The 13394-nt window shown below is 49.7% G+C and overlaps 2 protein-coding genes across 7 annotated transcripts in view; one reads left to right on the top strand and one right to left on the bottom strand.

Annotated features, from left to right (window-relative positions):
- Arhgap26 (Rho GTPase activating protein 26) overlaps positions 1 to 13394 on the bottom strand; it is a 1368274-nt gene that overhangs the window by 457374 nt on the left and 897506 nt on the right. The gene's annotated exons all lie outside the window — the stretch shown is intronic.
- The window catches only part of Fgf1 (fibroblast growth factor 1), a 96437-nt gene that overhangs the window by 7167 nt on the left and 75876 nt on the right, over positions 1 to 13394 (top strand). For 3 of the 6 annotated variants that reach the window (XM_050161565.1, XM_050161492.1, XM_050161495.1), the window contains one exon: positions 4851 to 5000. The exons of 1 other annotated variant lie outside the window; for it this stretch is intronic. The gene's annotated coding sequence lies outside the window, so the exon portion shown is untranslated. Of the gene's footprint in view, positions 1 to 4850; positions 5001 to 11022; positions 11130 to 13394 lie in introns of all 6 variants that reach the window. 2 more of the 6 variants (XM_050161522.1, XM_050161513.1) reach the window with 2 other exon arrangements.

Genomic DNA, 13394 nt, shown 5'->3' with positions numbered 1-13394 from the left:
GCCTTAGGTTGGCTCCCCGGCACCCCAGAAGCTGGATGTAATGGCCTATGTGTTTGTAATCCCAGCACTCGGAAGGTATAGGCAGGTGGGTCAGGAGGTCAAGATCATTCTTAGCTTACACAGGAGTCCGAGGCCAGCCTGGGATACAGGGGACCTTGCCTCCAAAAAAAAAAAAAAAAGAAAAAGAAACTAGAGGAAGCACTGGGTGGGGGTGGGGGTCCTAACGGAGCTGAAGCAGCTCACTTGTGCGAGGGGCCCTTTTCAAGTGTCCCGCCTATAGCTGCTGGAAAAAAAAATTGGCTAACAGTGAGGCAGGGCCAGGCACCCCTTTCTGTGAGCTACTGTCCCCGGTGTACCCTCCAGCTCTGCTGATGAGTCTGTCCTTGAGGTTGCCTCGGGTAACTAATGCAGTTTCTTGAGAATGTCTGCTGTGCTTCCCTGTCCACTTGGCAGCTGACTCACCAGGTGGCCAGGATGCCCTTGCTGAGTGGCCCCGGTCGGGCATAATCAGGCGGAAATGCTGGCTGCAGAGCCGCACTCAGCATCTGATTCCGCCTGTCAGCTGATTAGGATTTGTTGGGCCCTGAACAAGGTCAAAATGAGATTACGAAGAAAATGCCATGAGTCTGACAGAGCCTCTCGGGAGCGGCTTCTCTGATTTGAACAGGATGAGGGAGGGAGAAAGGCCGAGGCCACTCTGAAATGTCATCCTTAAGAGTCCAGGAGAAGATGCCAGGGCGGCTGCTCTGCCTGAGAGGAAGAAAGTGTGCTTCCTGGCAACCTTCTAAAGCTTGCCAACTGATGCGGCATGGGTGTTTCTTTCACACCACCCGAGTGAGGGTGCCGAGTCTGCTGTTCAGAAGCACTGAACATAAAATTGGTTGGGGGTTGGGGGAGAAGAGAGGAAGAAAATAAATGCTGTCCTCTACTTTTATGGACCTTCTAAAGCAGTGGTTCTCAACCTGTGGGTAGCGACCCCTTTGGGGGGGTCAAACAACCCTTTCACATAGTCGCCTAAGACTTTCAGAAAACACAGATATTTATCGTCTGAATCTGAACAGTAACAATATTACAGTTATGAAGTAATAACAAAAATAACTTTATAGTTGGGGGTCACCACAACATGACTTTTAACTGTATTAAAAGGTGGCAGCATTAGTGGCTTACAAAAGGGGGTGCCTGGTCCCATTGAGAACCACTATTCTAGAGCTCTCCCTAAGAGTCTGGAGCCAGTTTCTGTAGAAGCAGCTGCCTGAGTGCTGGCCAAGTCTGGCTCTCAAGATTTGGAAGAAGGATGCCACCTCCGTTAACAGCCCCAGCACTTTAGCCTTAGATAATTCTGAACAAGCTTGCATCTCTGAGGATAACCCCACTAGGAGTTTGGTCTGTCCTCAAAGATCTATTGTTTTCTGTTTTCCTCAGGCCACGCCTCCACGGTGGCATGTGGTTTCTGCAAAAGGTCTTATTGTGACAGAGGAGGGTTTTAAAGTGGCTGAAGAAGGTGGAGAGAAGATATGATTTCTGTCACACACAGAAGGACCTAGAGAATCGTGGGTGCTTAATAAGTGGCTTTCAGAGCTATTTTTCCCCAGACGATTTCCTGGTGTAGGACTCAGGTCTATTCTAGGGCCAGACTTTCCTCCTGGGTAATCTCACAGTCTCTTCCCACTCCAGGTAACAGTTGGGCCAAGAGACATCACTCAGGATTTTAAAAACTCCATGCATATTGTTTCCAAGACAGGTATAGATCCTTTACACATGCTGAAATAAACATTTAAATTGAGAAATGAATGCTAAATGCAAAAAATTAAATGTCATCATTAAGAGAACTATATTATAAATGTATCTTAAAGAACTGAAGGTCCTTTTTGCAGGATTTGGACCATAATATTGCTAAACACTTACTACAGCACAGAAATTAGCACACGCCAGTCATTAGGGATTGCATTGTGAGGTGTGTGATAGTGGATACAATGGAGAAATTAGATAACAGCTTCTACTTGTACCTTCAAGTTGAGCATGCTAGCATTTGATTGCCACGGTGCTCTGAAGTTTGCAGGGAGGCCGTAAGTTGGAAATCTTATTGAGGTCCTTAGGAAAGAAGGAGCCTGGAAGAGCTTAGCTGTCCAGGAGTGGCCAAGAACATAGCGTGCTCAGGTTAGTGAGTGTTAGACTAAACCAGGGAGAGAGAGAGGGCTAGTCACACAGTGACTCTGGGCGGAACGCTGGGTCTGTGTCTTTTGTTCAGAAAGGGTCTTTGAGCGCATCATTACAATATCCCAAAGATTTTCCACGAGGTGGCTTCGTTCCACAGCTGCACAGTTCTCAGATCAGACCCACCTGCATGCTGACCTGTCCCTGTTCAGACACACACTTACTGCATTGACATTGTACTGTTTTTCTATTGCTATGATAAATCACCATGACCAAGGCAACTTATAAAAGGAAGAGATTATTCAGGCTTACAGAGGGATGAGAGCTCATCACCACCATGGCAGGAAAGCATGTTGGCAGCAGCCAGGGCAGCAGGCGGGCAGGGCAGCAGCCGGGGCAGCAGGCAGGCAGGGCAGCAGCTGGGGCAGCAGGCAGGCAGGGCAGCAGCTGGGGCAGCAGGCAGGCAGGGCAGCAGCTGGGGCAGCAGACTGAGCACTCACTTCTGAAACCTCAAGCAGGAAGCACAGAGCAAGACAACCAGGGATATGTGGCTTTTGAACCCTCAAAGTCCACCCTTAGCAACATCCTTCATTCAGCAAGGCCACATTGCCTAAGCCTAAGCAAATAGCACCACCAACGGGCAAGCAAGTATCCAAATGCCAGAGACTATGGGGGACATCCCATCCAGACCGCCATAAACACCAAACTTTAGGTTAAACGCTTGTGGCTTCCTGAATCAAACCTGCAGAATCCAAAATGTGCACACTGTCATTTCCTGCAAGAATGAATTCTTCTTTCTCGGCTTGACAGACTGAACAAGAAACGCCTGGCACCTGCCCTCATCTGAGTGAATCTCAAGGGTGTAATTTCCACACCGAAAACTTTGGATTTCAACAAGTGACCCATTATCCTGAATAAGAACATTTCTGGGCCCATGCTGGGCACTGCACGTGAGGGTAGCTGCACATGGCACCCTCAGTCACAGTCAGAAATCTGTGTGTGACACGTAGTGTCGAGGTGGGAAGGGTTGGAGGAGGTTCCCCTCTAGTTAGGGACCTAGCTAGCCTAGATTTTTTCTGCTCTTCCCAGGAAGACGAGGTTTGATATTTGTGATGGCATCCCTCTGCAGGGCTTCTCTGAGAACCAGTCCCCTCTGACAGACCCGTGGTCAGAGCCATGTCATGTCTGAGCCTCTTGCCTCAGGAGCCGAGCTCCTTGGGACTCCTCATTCTGAAGGCCCAGGAACGGCCCTGGTTGCTCTTTCAGCCAAGAGACCCTCCCCACCCCCACTGTTAACTATAACAAGATATCCGACAGAAACGACTTGTGTGAGGAAAGGTTCACGGTGGCTAACGGTTTCAGAGACATTCCAGTCCATCAGTGGAGTGGAGTGGGGAAGGCATGGTGACAGGAGGGCAGAGGGGTGGCTGTCACCTGGTACGGACCAGGAAGTGGAGAGAGCTAGACCAGAGGCAGGGGTAGGTACAATGGTCAAAGACCTGCTCCTACCAACCTCATTCTGTCGGCCAGGCCCACTTCTTACAGACTCTGCAGCCTTTAAACTAGGGCCACAAGCTAGAGACCAAGTAAGTGTTCAAAATGTGTGAGTTTCAAATTCAGACTTTGTTCTCCTCCCCCGCATCCTGCCCTCCCTGGATTCACTACCCCGGATCGACTACATTGATCAGGGAGAGAGACCTTGGAGTACATTGCCAGTTCCCTCAGGTCCACGTGCCTCTCACTATCTGAACCATCAGGTGATCAGGCTGGAGCCCACACACACATGAATGCTCACTCATGTGTCCCGGGTTGAAATGCCTGTGCAAGGGAGGTTCTCTTCGTCAATGATCAGCCGCAATTAATCATATGGTTCCAGCCGGTTTCTTTGATCCATGTCTTCTGAGTCCACTTCATTCTCTACCTTCAAGCCAGAGTCATATGTATTATGAGGCAGCCTCCCTTCCTTCCTTCTCTGTGGTATGAAGATGACATCTATGGTTCACGGAAGAGGACCCAGGCTCACCTGAGGACCCCCTAATCTAGCCAGGATAGATGGGAACTGTGGTGACAAATGCTGGGGACACTCCCTGACGCCCCTCCCTAGCCCTAACCAGGCGGCCACTCCTTGCCTAGCTCCACAGAATGCCCTCGATAGGGCTTGGCTCTGGGAACGGTGTAGACATACAGACAGACACTTACACCATGCGTGGGGACCCATGACAGGACAGAAAAGGGCTCCCTTTCGCTAGCCGCCCGGTTTTAAGAGGAATGTCTTTCAACACTACCAGTTGTTTCCCTGGTGACAGAGGCTTCAAAATAAACAGGATTCTGCTCAGACGGTAATACACTGGGCTCGGGCTTCTGCCCCGAGACAAACCATGCTAAAATAACACCCAAGATAGTTGTTGTCACTGTCTGCCATCTCTGCAGTCCCCAGGTCTGCTGCAGACCGTCAAGAGCTAGGGGCACTTAGAGCTTCATGTGGACTGACGTGGTGAGGTGCGGCTGGGTGGTGGTCTGCAGGCGGGGCCCCTCCGGCTGATGAACGAGGGCCAAAGGCAGACCTAGAGGCCAGCGCTCTCCGCTCCCCCACCCACCTCCCTGCTTCCCACACAGCCCTCTGGGACTGGCATAGTGTCTGGAGGCGGTCCAGCAACCTGATGTGCATGCCACAGCCCGTCCCTCTCCCCACACAGAGCTGCAGTAATCCTGAGGTTCGGAGAGCCGGCTGAAGGGACAGTCTCGGCACAGGAGCCCTGATACACAGAGCAAAGGCCACCGAGCGAGTTCCAACCCCCTTGTGAGCAACTGGAGTGAGGAGAGCCCCCAGCCTGCCGGTTCTTCAGGTAAGGATTAGGGAGTGTGTTAGATCCAGAGCTGGGTCTGGCTGTTTTGTTCCAGAGTGTGTATAAAGTTAGTAGAAAGGGAAAAAACGAGGGACAGAGAGGTGTTTTGAACTGTTAGTAGGGAGCCAGCATGCCTGCCAGTGTCTTGGATGGGCTCCCCTATGGCTGGCTTGAACTGGGGTGCAGCCGGCTCTGGAAGAAGGGCCCGCTGAGAGCACAGACATGGAAAAATAGCACTTACAGGTTAGAGACTGCAGAAGTAATCCTACACCCGGCTGCCCTATCATCATCATTCCTCCAGCGCCAGGCTAAGAGCAGAGGGGGTGGGGAGAAGATAGACCGAAGCCCTGGATGCAGCCTTTGGGAGCTGTGGGAGCCGAAAGCATGGCCACAGTGGATCTGGCTGGCACTATCTTGCTGTGTCATGCTCTCTCTACCCAACAGCCTAGAAACTCGGCTGCCTTGGAAAACCCGTGGGAAGTTCAGGTTTCTATCGGCCGGCCGTTTCAGAGAGCAGCTGGAGGGTTTCATAGGGTGGATGCTGATGCTCCCTTCCCTGGCACCTGAGCCACTCAGCACCTCCTAATCCTCTTTCACAGTCGCAGGCTCATCTCAGGACTCCTCCCTCAGGCTCCCCCAAGGGGACTGTATATACCCAAAGTGTGCAAGGGACTTTTACATACCCAAAGTGTGCAAGGGACTTTTACATACCCAAAGTGTGGAAGGCTCATGGACAGGAGGCCTTGAGACTCTCAGACCTCTGGGTGCTCGTGAAGGAATTTCAGGTATTTAGTGAAGGGCCATTCTACAAAGACCTCACCTCCCACCTCAGTCCCGAGAGTTCCCCATATCTCAGCTGAATGTAAGCCTTCACGCCTTCTTTAGGCTATTTAGCATCCGCTGTTTCTTCTCTTTCTTCCTATCTGCTTTGGTGACCAGCACCTTTGCTTTGCCTTTCTTTGGGGACGTCATGGATGGAGGTTTAGCTCCTCATGCTGCAGTGGGGGGAAAACAGGCATCCCAAGAGAGGCTGCCCTGCTCCCTCACTCCCGGTTACTGCCATGGCTTGGCACTGTGGCAAAATGTTAAAAAGGTTGCTCAGCTGGCAAAACGCAATCTTGAAAGCCTGATTTGGGCCTCCAGAAGTCACTATTATCTTTTGGGCTTGGGGGATTTTGTTGTTGCTATTTTTTCAGTTGGGTTCAGAGGGTAAATGCTTGAAAGCCCAGTGCCAGGGAGGCAGAGACAGGTAGATCCCTGGGGCATGCCAGCCAGCGAGCCAGTCTAGCCCACTCACTGAGCTCCAGGAACCAAAAACCAAACAAGCAAAACCCAAGGTGGCAGCTTTTGAGGGATGACACCTGAGGTTGTCCTCTGGCCTCTGCATGCACATGTACACCTGTGTACACGTACACACACACACACACACACACACACACACACACACGACTGAGAACAAATGACCTTGCTTTGGGGGCAGTGGTAGCCAGGAAGAGTGGGCTGCCCTCATAAGGACTGCTGCCTGTATGAACAGTGCGGCTTGATGGAGCCTCTGATTCACAGCCACAAACTCCACTGAAGGCTTCCCAGGAAAGGCCCCTCTAAAAGTTGCATCTCGGAAGACAAGTTCCACAGTTTATGCTGAGAAAGCGGGAACACTTTCTCCTGGTTGTCACTGCCTTTTAAAGTATAAACACACAGATTTGCCGATGAAACACTAAAAGTAATACATGAAAAGTTAAGAAAAAAGTTTCGTGTTTACATGTCCTTGCCTGGTTCTTTCAAGGATTTGAGAAAGCAGGACATGGTTAAGTGGTCTGAGTCTCAGATGAGTGGCACCACCCATGCCGATGCTCTTTTCGGGAGTGATGGCAGGTGGGCACTTCGTCTACACTAGCAAAGGGATAGCCAGCCTGGGGAGAGATGCTGAAGCCAGCCTTTCTGAGGACATGCATTCTGTGGACTCTTAATAAGTAAACAATCAAGGACCTGCCACCCCGTGTACCAGCTGCCAGGAGGGCAGAGGGTATACCCACTTCTGCCTGTTGTCAAGGCATTGCTTAACTGACACAGTTCCCCTTGGTTTAAGTTGCTAGGACAGGAGACCACAGTCATCCATGCCATGGACATACCCTGTTTTAAATAAAGCCGATCTCTATTCACTGTGCAAAGATTACAGGCGGGTAAATCTTTTTCCTTAAGAAAGGATTCACAAACAAGCAGTTTTTCATCAATGACCAAGGTGTCCCAGAACAGAGGTGACTGGTTCCATCTCAGTCAGACAGAGAAGGGAAGGGAGCCACTGAGTATCCAGGTGACAGGGTTTGGGAAAAGTTAACCCAAGGCAGAAGGCAGGAGCTGGCTCTAGGGGAGTGGACTGCAGGGACAGCAGACAAAGAGGCAGAGTAGGGAACAGCAGCTGGTTTAGTTCTTACATCACAGTGAGACAAAGCATTGTAGGGGCTGGGGAGATGGCTCAGTGGACATACCGCCACACAAGCATAGGGACCCGAGTTTGGGTCCCCTCCCCCAGCGCCCACGTAAAGGCGTGGCAGCACACGTCTTTAATATCAGGGCTCCTGTGTGAGGTGAGAAGCACGAACAGGAGAACCACCAGCAGTCTGAGGGCTAGAGAGTCCACATATGCACTGAGAACAACAAAGAGAGACCCTGATCTCAAACAAGTTGGGAGGGAAGGGCCAACATCTAAAGTTGTCCTCTGACCTCTACAAGCACACCACAGCAAGTGCAATCCTGCAGTCACACGTGAATGAACACAACCCCCTCTCTCTCTCACACACACACAAACACACACATACACACACACGGTGGAGAGCAATTGAAGACACCTAAAGTCAACCTCTGACTTCCATACACATGAATACATGTATACTCATCTACCTGCACACACATGTACATACAGATAACCATGTATACAGCACACACACACACACGTGAGAAAAACGGTGTGACAAGGTGGGTAAATGTATGAGTTCTGCAATAAGGCAGCTGGAGGTCCAAACTCTGACTCTGTCACTGATTAGTGCTGTGACTTGCCTCTCAGCTTCCTCGTTTATAAAAAGGGTGACAAAATGCTAACCTTGCTAAGGGCAAGATCAAATGAGTAACAACAGCTTTAGTACACTGCTTAGCTTTCAGCCAGTGATACTGAGTGCTGAGGAGGGTGGGATGCCCCAAGTGCCACCCTCTGGCACTTTTGCTTTGGCATGGGACTTTGTTTGCATTTGCGACAGTCTGGAGACAGAACAACTATTGTCCTTGTCAACCGTGTTTCTCATCCTGTTTGTATTTAGGCACTGGGCTCAGCTTTAAGTTATCCAGCAGCCCAGTGAAGCATGGGCTGGTTCAGATGCAGGACTGAGGTCCAATAGAGGGGCCGTGTACTGGTGGTCCCACAGCTGGAGGGGCAGAATCAGCCAGGTTCTCCAGCAGGTCCGTGCTCACTGGGAAGGCATCCTAAGAGACAGGTGGAACTTAGTGACAGGAATTTTTTTTTTCCAAGAAGCTTAGGGAACCATTAATTTAGCAACATCTGAAGACCCTAGAGAATAGGTTAGAATTTGGAACCACTGTTTAGATATGGCAAGACCCTAGCTTGCGTCATGGGCAGCGTCTCAAAGTTGAAGATTTATATGCAGCTGATTGACCACATGGACTCCACAAAAGAACCATGAATGCATCCCAACACAAAATTATAAACTCAGATGGGTGGTGATGGTGCACGCCTTTAATCTCAGGAGGCAGAGGCAGGCGGATCTCTGTGAGTTCGAGGCCAGCCTGGTCTACAAGAGCTAGTTCCAGGACAGGCTCCAAAGCTACAGAGAAACCCTGTCTCGAAAAACCAAAATAAATAGATAGATAGATGATAGATAGATAGATAGATAGATAGATAGATAGATAGATAGATAGATGAAATAAAATTATAAACTCACTTAAATCATTATGAGGAGGTTTTGGGGGGGATTTCTTTTTTGTAATGTAATATATGATTCTTGACTATGAACTTTGTGGATGACAGCACCTGTCTTAACATCCAAGAGTTGGGCACACTGACAGCTTTGGGTGACAGGTCCTTTGGAAACCAGACAGTCTGCACAGGCACTGTGGCCCCCAGTTTTCCTGAGCCAGGAAGTGGGTGAGACTCAAGAATACAGGAAATGGGGCTAAAAACAGACTCAGGCATGAAGAGATTGCTGAACCAGGACTAAGTTTAGAGTTGCCTGAGCTAAGTCTGAGGGTAACATTGGGCAAGCCTCTGTTGTAGAGACAGGAAGAGTGGATAATCTAAAACAAAGTGTATTAATCTGGCAAGTTTATGGTTAAGTCAAAGATTTGACTTTTCTGAAGAATATATCCATATGTAACCGGCAGAGTTTGCGTGTCCACATCACCATTCAAGACCATCTCGCTAACCTTGTTCAAGGAATGCTGGTGGTGCCGACAGGTTGAAAAGGCATACCTACCTCATAGGAGGCTGTGTTGCTATGGAGGGTTATTCAAGGACATGACAACCCTACCCCTCCAGAAACTGTACTCTGGTCCATTCTGGCTGGACTCAGTGGTGCAGGCCTGCCTGGGCATTTGAAGAGACTATCTCAAAATGAAAGATAGAGAGAAGGGTGGGGGTATAGCTGAGAGGGTCCACCTAGCCTGCACAAGGCCCTAGGTTTAATCCTTAGCCTTTGTAAAGGGAGTGGGGTGGGGAGTCAGATTTCTAAATCCTATGCATAGAAGTGACTCAATGTTTCTTGAGGGACTCAGGATTCTGTATTTCCTCAGTGATGCCCAGATTGATCTTATGCCTGTGGTCAGTGGCCACGATGAGAAAAGCTTGGATCTGGCAACCAACTGTAGATCCTCCCTCTTTATTAGTAGTAAGGGGAACACAGTCGTGTGTGTGGCGTGAGTGACAGTTGGCCTCTTCGTTGTCACACCGACTTGCCTGACAGACCTTCCACGTATTATAACAACACTGTTGGGGACACCGTCCTGCTCCCATGGTGCTCTTCTCTCATGAATCCTTTGCAACAATGCCACAAGGTAGATGCTATTGCTGCACGCATCTCACTAATGCAAAAAATGGGTCTGCCACCAGGAAACTACAGAGCTAGGATTTGAACTCAGTCTCTAGCCGACTAGCAGAGCCCAAATGTATATCTGAGAGGCTGTTCTGTGAGATAGGTTCAGCCCTCCTTTCTCACTCTTAGGTGGGGCGTCCTTCTCTAGTTCCCATTCTCGTCTTGCCCAGCTTTCCCAGGCTCACTTAAGCACTTCTCCAGAGGAAGGCATGTTCCCACACCCCTCTGATGTCGGATTCCCCTCTGCATGCTGTGAATACCATTGGTTAATAAAGAAGCTGCTTTCTGGCCTATGGCTTAACAGAATATAGCCAGGCTGGAAAAGATATATAGGGACAGCAGGCAGAGTCAGGGAGAAGCCATGTAGCTGCGCTAGAGCCCACTGAAACTTTGCCAGTAGGCTATGACCTTGTGGTGGATGCATAGATTAATAGAAATGGATTCATTTAAGATATAAGAGTTAGCCAAAAATACGCTTAAGCTGTTGGACAAACAGTATTGCAATTACTATGGTTTCTGTGTGGTAATTTTGAGTCTGAGCAGCCAGGAATGAATGACTGGCCTCCGTCAACACCCCTCTATCCTTGTTGCGTTCAATAAGTTAGAAGGGTGAGAAAATGGGTGTGTGGAAGCAGGCGTCATGGGTTAAGTTCACTGCTGAAATCATCCCAACCCCTGGAACCTCAGAATGCGACCCTATTTAGAACTAGGGTCTTCTCAGTGATATCCAAGTTACCATGAGGTTGTTGAAATGACTGGTGTCCTTATAAAGAAGAGAAATTTACACAGAGAGACATATACAGAGGCAGGAGGGTATGAGGAGACATAGCTTCAAAAGAGAGAGGCTTGGAGCAGAGTCTCTCCCATAGCCCTCAGAGGAACCAACCTGAAAACACCTTTCCGTTGTTTCCTCACCCATTCAGTGGACTCTACCCAGCAGCCCTGGCCAAGTCACACTGCAGGAAGCCATGTTCCTAGTGCTGCCTCTGACCTTGAGAGGATCTAGGTGAGGCTCAACACACCGCGCCAAGTAAGAGTGACATTGAGATTTCTACTCTCTGTGCCTTTCTGTTGTCTTAAGGGTTGCTCTTGAGAATACTAAAAAGGCCCAAGGCTCAGGAGGGAAGGACGGAAGAGAAGGAGGGAGGAGGGAAGAAGAGGAAAGGAGGCAGGAGGAAGAACTGAAGTGGAGGCTGTGGTAGGTTTATGAGTGCTGGAAATGACCATGTTGAGTTCGTGCAGCTCACTTGTGGGCACTTCCTGCGGCCAGGAAGCATGCCAAACCCGGGACTCCAGCAGAGCTGGGGCTCATAGTTCCCTGAGCACGAGAGGCCGTAGATGGAGGTGTGGATCTCAATCTCTCCTGAGTCAGCGGTACAGCACACGGCACAAGTGCTGCAGGGGATGCTGGCATGAGCTGGGATCTGAAAGGCTATCGAGCAGAGGTGTAGAAGTGCAGAGGACTCTGGAAGGTCACATGGTGTGAGGAAATGCGGCTACCAAGGAGCCAAAGGGAGGTCAGTGTGGCTGGAAGACAGGGAAGGGGGTCTGCACAGGAGAAGGGCTAGTAAAGGTTTAGGTCTTGTTCTCATTTGCTTCTCTGCTGCTGGATAAACACTAAAAACAATTTGGGGATTCCAGATTATAGCCTGTCTTCAAGGGAGGCCAAAGCAGAAAGTCAAGGCAGGAACCCGGGGGCAGAAACTGAGCAGAGAACACAGAGGAAGGATGCTGACTGGCTCGCGCCCTTCTGCTCAGCTAGCTTTCTTATACAAGCCTGGACCACCAGTTACAGGACGACACCGCCCACAATGGGGCTGGCCCTCCTCTGTCACTTAGCAGTTGAGAAAATGCCCCCATAGACGTGCCCATGGGCCAATCTGATGGCAACAGTTCTTCCTGTGAGGTCCCTCTTCCCAAGTGTGTCAAGATGCTAACCACAAACAGCCATCAGAGGGGCTTAAGCTGTGACGTCACAGAAAGCCTAACAGTGGTCTCAGCCTTCCTAATGCCGCGATCCTTTAATATACATCCTCACGTTGTGGTGACCCCCAACCAGAAAATTATTTCACTGCTACTTCGTAACTATAATTTTGCTACTGTTAGGAATCGTAATATAAATATCAGACGTGCAGGATATCTGATATCAGACCCCCCCCAAGGGATCACAACACCACCCCCCAGGTTGAGAACCCCATCTTACAGGGTATGACTGTGTATAAAGAAACTCAATTCAAAACAGGGCTAGAGACACTGGTGTGGGGCAGCAGCCAGGAGCCCTGGATGCCAGCTCCTCGATTTCAAGAGGCTACATGAGCCTAAGAGAGGAGAATCGTGTTCCAGCCATGAGGCTCTATCAGCAGAGGGTGTCAAAGCAGACAGTTAGGCACAGTGTATCAACTGCTTTTCCTCCTGCTATATCAAATGCCATAAAAGACTCAGCTGAAGGCCTGGAGGACTTATTTTGGCTGACAGACTAAGTAGAGCCCATCAATGCAGGGAAGACATGGCTGGTAGGAGGGTAGGGTATCCGATTACATTGCACCTGTAGACAGGAAGCCAAGAGAGACGGGAAGTGGGTAAAACCTCAAGGATCAGAGTTCAAGGCCAGCCTGGGCTAAATAGGGAACGCCTTTTTAGAAAGATTTAAAAAACAATGCACCAGCTCCCTAAGTGGGGTGCTGGCTTTGGCTTGGCGCCCCATCAGGTGCCTGATTACCTCACACAGCAGTCCCCTCCCCAGGAAACTTACCGGTAACAAATGTCCAGGAATAAGTCACCGGTCACAAAAGTCTGCTCTAAAAAACTGAATGCAGTTTATACCTTGTTCCTTGTCTGCCACAGAAGGAATCTTCGCCTCCTTAGGATTTAAAGAGATTTAACCATTTGGGGATGGTTAACAAGGATGAATTCACAGAGTAACTTGGGGTGGGGTACAGCCATGATGTGCTCCACTTGAGCCCCGCAACCTCCCTTCTTTTCCTCTGCTGACCCTTTCCTGCCCCTGAGACTTTGCCACTGTGCAATCAGCTCGGAATGCTTTTCTCTGAGTTCCTCACATAGCGGAGGGTCTTGTTTTGTTTGTTCTCAGCCTCAGGCCTTACCTCAAAGAGGTTTCCCGTCACTAGTCTTAGCCTGTCTCTCCTATGTGGGCTTATCTCAAGCTGTAGTTGTCTTGCCAATTTTTTTTTAATTTATTAAAAATTTGTCTCTTCCCCACCTCCGCCTCCCCTTTCCCTCCCCCTCCCCCAATCAAGTCCCCCTCCTTCATCAGCCCAAAGAGCAATCGGGGTTC

The sequence above is a fragment of the Alexandromys fortis genome, unplaced genomic scaffold (genome assembly GCF_014885135.2).
Source record: "Alexandromys fortis isolate MF-2015 unplaced genomic scaffold, M_Fortis_MF-2015_v1.1 scaffold_17, whole genome shotgun sequence".
NCBI lineage: Eukaryota > Metazoa > Chordata > Mammalia > Rodentia > Cricetidae > Alexandromys > Alexandromys fortis.
This window is presented reverse-complemented; position numbering and strand designations above follow the sequence as displayed.